Raw genomic sequence first — 6,336 nt, 5'->3', positions numbered from 1 at the left:
AAGGGCACAGGCTGGGCAGTTGGAGGAACTGAGCCGTCATCTCAGCTCTGGAACTTTCCCGCTGTGTGATCTTGGGCAAGATACGTGACTTCTTTGGGCCTTAGTTTTCCTCATCTGCAAAATTCAATACAGGTTCTCCTCCCTTATTAGAGTGTGAGTCCCACGTGGGACAGGGACGGTGGCCGATTATCTTGCATTTTCCCCCCCGGTTGGTTCTACAGAACTTGGCATATAGTAAGCACTTGATGAATACCAAGCTGTCATTATTATTATTACTATTATTGTAGGAAAAAATACCCTCACTGGAGAGAGATGTTCAAAGCCGGGCAGAGGCGTTCAGAAGCAGTTGGCTTTTTGTCACTCATTCAATTCATTCATTCGGGCACTTTTATGGAGAGCTTACTGTGTGCGGAGCACCGTACTAAGCGGTTGGGAGAGTACAGTAGAACGATAAACAGAGACATTCCCTGCCCACAATGAGCTCACGGTCTAGAGGCGGGGAGACAGACATCAGTACAAATAAATAAATTACAGATATGTACAGGAGTGCCGTGGGGCTGTGAGGGGAGGAAGAACAAAGGGAGATGTGCCTCAGGTTATGTATGAGAAACAACATGGTGCAGTGGATAGAGCCAGGGCCTGGGAGTTAGAAGGTCATGGGTTCTAATCCCGGTTCGGCCATTTGTCTGCTGAGTGACCTTTGGCAAGTCACTTTACTTCTCTGTGCCTCAGTTAACTCATCTATAAAATGGAGATCGAGACCGTGAGCCCCACATGGGACAGAGACTGAGTCAAGCCCAATTTGCTTGTATCTACTCCAGCGCTTAGTACGGTGTCTGACACGTAGTAAGTGCTTAACAAGAACCACAATTATTAATAATAACAATAATAATTATGGTATTTGTTAAGTGCTTACTGTATGCAGAGCACTGTTCTAAGCACCGAGGTAGATACAGGGTAACTGATTGCCCCACGCGGGGCTCACGTTTTTTAATCCCCATTTTTACAGTTGAGGTAACTGAGGCCCAGAGAAATTAAGTGACTTCCCCAAGGTCATACAGCAGACAAGTGGCAGAGATATTATTCATGAAGATGAGAAGGCCGGTTCGTAATCTAAATTTCATATAATCTTCATTAGATTTTGAAAGAAAACATTATTACAGTCAGCAGAACAAGTGTCCTTTTCTGCAGCTCTCGGCATAGGATCATAACCCAATTACAACTCATTTTGTTCATGTTGTGATGTCATCTGGGCTTTGCACATAGTAAGTGCTTAACAAATGCTATCATTATTATTATTATCATTATTATTGTCCTTAGAATTACTTGACCAAAGGTCAAGGATGTTCAGCCTAACAGTATATAGCACAAGACTGTAAGCCCGCCAATGGGCAGGGATTGTCTCTATCTGTTGCCAAATTGTACATTATAAGAGCTTAGTACAGTGCTCTGCACATAGTAAGCGCTCAGTAAATACTACTGAATGAATGAAATGTTACATTATCTATATGGAGGTTTGGAAAGAGATTTCAGTTTATAGCATGCAAGTCTGTGGGAAAACACACCCTGTGATACAGCTACAACTTTAAAAAACATCCTCTAGACCGTAAGTACATAGTGGTCAGGGAAACTATCTGCTAATTTGGTATTTCCTCAAGTGCTTAACACAGTGCTCTGCACATGATTAATAGTGTTGGTATTTGTTAAGCGCTTACTATGTGCAGAGCACCGTTCTAAGCGCTGGAGGAGATACAGGGTAATCAGGTTGTCCCACGTGAGGCTCATAGTTAATCCCCATTTTACAGATGAGGTCACTGAGGCACAGAGAAGTGAAGTGACTCGCCCACAGTCACACAGCTGACAAGTGGCAGAGCCGGGAGTCGAACTCATGACCTCTGACTCCGAAGTCCGGGCTCTTTCCACTGAGCCACGCTGATTAGCATTCGATAAATACCATTGACGATAATAATAATCATCGTAGTATTTAAGTGCTTACTATGTGCCAGGCACTGTACTAAGCGCTGGGGTGGATACAAGCGAATCAGGTTGGACACAGTCCCTGTCCCGCGTGGGGCTCACAGTCTCGATCCCCATTGTACAGATGAGGTCACTGAGGCCCAGAGAAGTGAAGTGACTTGCCCAAGGTCACTCAGCTCACGGTCTCGATCCCCATTGTACGGATGAGGTCACTGAGGCCCAGAGAAGTGAAGTGACTTGCCCAAGGTCACACAGCAGACCAGTGGCGGAGTAGGGATTAGACCTCATGACCTTGGGACTCCCAGGCCCGTGCTTCTGGCGTGTTCCCATAATGAACGTGCAGAGAGTACAGAGTTGTACGTTACCTGCAGCTTGAACCGTTTCCAGTTGCTCTTCTGAAGGATCATTTAGGGCTCCAGTTCTATTTCACAAAACCCCCGAGTTTCGATCGCAATAATTCGAAGGCTGAGTTCCTGAAGGATTTCTTCGTTCAGATAAAAGAGAGAATTGACCCGCTTCCTTCCACTTCTACTTTTCAGTAGACGATACCCTCGGGTTTCAAGCAGGCCATCGTCTCTAGGCCGTGCTTCCTACGTGGGCAGGGAACGGGTCTGCCTACTCGGTTATATCGTTCCCTCCCAAGAGCTTCTGCCCTGCTCTGCGCTCAGCGACAGCTCAATAAATACGACCGATCGACTGACCCATAATCAAGTCGCGGTCGCATTTTAGAGAAGCAGCGTGGCTCGGTGGAAAGAGCCGGGGCTTGGGAGTCAGAGGTCGTGGGTTCTAATCTCTGCTCTGCCACTTGTCTGCTGTGTGACTGTGGGCAGGTCACTTCACTTCTCTGGGCCTCAGTTACCTCATCTGTAAAAATGGGGATTAAAAAATGTGAGCCCCATGTGGCACAATCTGATTACCCTGTATCTACCCCAGCGCTTAGACTAGTGCTCTGCACACAGTAAGCGCTTAACAAATACCATCATCATTATTATTATTATTTAGACTGTGAGCCTGTCATTGAGCAGGGATTGTCTCTGTCTGTGGCCAAATTGTACATTCCAAGTGCTTAGTACAGTGCTCCGCACACAGTAAGCGCTCAATAAATACGATTGAATGAATTCCGCACCTTGGGGTTGCCTGGGATGAGGAAGGGACATCTTTGGCGGCTTCTAATCCCTCCCCTGGATTTGGGGCTAAAGTTAGGCCAATAATTATTATTATTATGGTGCTTGTTAAGCGCTTACTATGTGCCAGGCACTGTTCTAAGCGCTGGGGGAGATACCAGGGAGTCAGTTTGTCCCACGTGGGGCTCACAGTCTTCATCCCCATTTCACAGTTGAGGTAACTGAGGCCCAGAAAAGTGAAGTGACTGGTCCAAGGTGGCACAGCTGAGTGGCAGAGCCAGGATTAGAACCCATGACCTTCTGACTCCCGGGCCCGGGATCTATCCTTTATGCCGTGGAAGCCCCTCCCCAGGATTTACCGGCAGACCCTGAGGATCGGGGCCCAGCATTTTTGCCCAGGATCCGGGCATCTTACTGGGAGCAACCGGATTGGAGGAATGGACTGCACGTACGGAGAGATAATAATAATAATCATAATAACGATGGCGTTTGTTAAGCGCTTACTATGTGCAGAGCACTGTTCTAAGCGCTGGGAGGATACAAGGTGATCAGAGATGCGAGCCGTGGCTGGACTAAAGGCAGAAAAAGAGGATTTTACGTTCTCCAAGCACCCCCTGCCCCTCCCCACTGCTCTCACACCTTCCAAGTTGGGACGAGGTGACTCTGCCGTCGGAAACGACGCTCTTGCCCGTGTGCGACACCTCAGTATCATTTAAGCACTTCCTGGATTGACTTTGCAGTTGTACTTTGAGGTGGCTTTCCATGTGGTTTGCAGCCCTAGATGATGTTGCAATTCAGAGATAGAAATACGCTCCGGCCCAGGAGGGGTGAGGAAAAACACCGGAGAGCGTCAGGCCCTGCCAGATTTTGATGCCCTGGGAAGGCCGTTGGTGGGGTTGTGGTTGTGACTGCGACTGTTGCGAATGTTGGACGCTGAGCGACGAGGAGGCTGAAACTCTGCTCCTTTAACCACAGTAATCTGTTGTTCTCGTTGCGAAGCGGCGTGGCTCAGTGGCAAGAGCCCGGGCTTGGGAGTCTGAGGTCGCGGGGTCTATTTCCGGCTCCGCCGCCTGTCGGCTGGGTGACTTTGGGCAAGTCGCTTCACTTCTCTGGGCCTCAGTGACCTCATCTGGAAAATGGGGATTAAGCCCGTGAGCCCCACGTGGGACAAACTGATGACCTCGTATCTACCCCAGTGCTTGGTACGTAGTCAATGCTTAATACCATCATTAGACTGTAAGCTTGTCAAAGGGCAGGGACCGTCTCTATCTGTTACTGATTTGTACATTTCAAGCGCTTAGTACAGTGCTCTGCACATAGTAAGCGCTCAATAAATACTATTGAATGAATCATTATTATTATCATTTATTATTATCCTTATCGTTGTATTATTTTTATCATTATTATTGTTGTTGTATTATGGGGAAGTTGCATGGCCTAGTGGGTAGAGAGTGGTCCTGAGAGCCAGAAGGGCCTGGGTTCTAATCCCGGCTCTGTCATTTGTCTGCCGCGCGACCCTCAGGCAAGTCGCTTCCTTCTCTGGGCCTCGGTTACCTCATCTGGAAAACGGGGTTGAAGACTGTGAGCCCCATGTGGGACGGGGACCATGTCCAACCTAATTCACCCATATCTACCCCAACGCTTAGAGTAGTGCTTGCCACCTGTGGTTGTCGTCTTATGCTGCCGAGTCGTGTCTGACCCGCGGCGACGCCAGGGACACATCTCTCTCAGAACGCCCACCTCCATCTGCAATCGTTCTGGTAGTGGATCCATAGTTTTCTTGGTCAAAATACGAAAGTGGTTGACCATCACCTCCTTCTGGCCGGTAAACCCGGGTCTCCGCCCTCTACTCTCTCCCGTGCCGCTGCTGCCCAGCACGGGTGAATTTTGACCTTTAGCAGGTGGCCTTCCACTCGCTAGCCACTTGCCCAAGCTAGGAATGGAATGGCCAGGCCTCTACCTGACTCTCCCTCCCGTAGCCGAGACTGGTGGAGAACTGGAAACTCTCCAGGTGCCACCCTGAGAGGTGTTTGTCACCTCGTAACCGCTTAATAAATACCATAATTATCATCCTTGAGTTTTATTTTATTTTTATACATATTCTCATCATTTCCTCTACTTGAGCCCTCACCCCATAAACATTCACCTTTTCCCACTCCTCCACAGCACTTGTGTACATATCTTTGTGTGCTCTTTTACTTCCTCCTGCCTGTAATTTATGTTTGTGTCTGTCTCCCCGAGTAGATTGTACGATCACAGAGGGCAGGGATCATATCCCGGCTCGGCCACTTGTCAGCTGTGTGACTTTGGGCAAGTCACTTAACTTCTCGGTGCCTCAGTTACCTCATCTGTAAAATGAGGATGAAGACTGTGAGCCCCACGTGGGACAACCTGATTCCCCTGTGTCTACCCCAGCGCTTAGAACAGTGCTCGGCACATAGTAAGCGCTTAACAAATACCAACATTATTATTATTATTATTATTATTATCTACTAGCTCGATTGTACTCTTCTAAGTGCTCCTGGTAGCGCTCTGCGGTCGATCATATTTATTCGTTCAGTAGTATTTATTGAGCGCTTACTATGTGCAGAGCACTGTACTAAGCGCTTGGAATGGACAATTCGGCAACAGATAGAGACAGTCCCTGCCCACTGACGGACGTAGAGTCTAGTAGGGGGAGACGGGCGGACAAAAACAATAGCAATAAATAGAATCAAGGGGATGTACGCCTCATTAACAAAATAAATAGGGTAATAAAGATATATACAAATGAGCAAATGAGCACAGTGCTGAGGGGAGGGGAAAGGAGAGGGGTATTTATTGAGCACTGACCATGTGCAGAGCACTGTAATAAGCGCTTGGGAGAGTATACACAATATAACACCTTCCTAGCCCACAACGAATTTACGTTAACCACTCAATAAATCATTCTATTGGGTTTATTGGCAGCCCTCTTCTTTTATACTTCCATTGCGCGTCACCTGGGGGCCAAGGACCGCGCCTAATCTGCACCTGAGTTCTGTTTTACTATTGCTCTGCACAGTGCTTTGTGCAGAGTTGAGTTTTAAAAAATATTATTATTACTGCTGACACTAAGAAGCGGCGTGGCTTGGTGGAAAGAGCACGGGCCTGAGAGTGAGGACCTGAGTTCTAAACCAGACTCTGCCACTTCCTTGCGGTGGGACCTTGGGTGAGTCACTTAACTTCTCTGTGCCTCAGTTCCCTCATCTGCAAA

This window comes from Ornithorhynchus anatinus, chromosome 4 (assembly GCF_004115215.2).
Source record: "Ornithorhynchus anatinus isolate Pmale09 chromosome 4, mOrnAna1.pri.v4, whole genome shotgun sequence".
In the NCBI taxonomy this organism is placed as follows: domain Eukaryota; kingdom Metazoa; phylum Chordata; class Mammalia; order Monotremata; family Ornithorhynchidae; genus Ornithorhynchus; species Ornithorhynchus anatinus.
Note: the sequence above shows the minus strand (reverse complement) of the source record.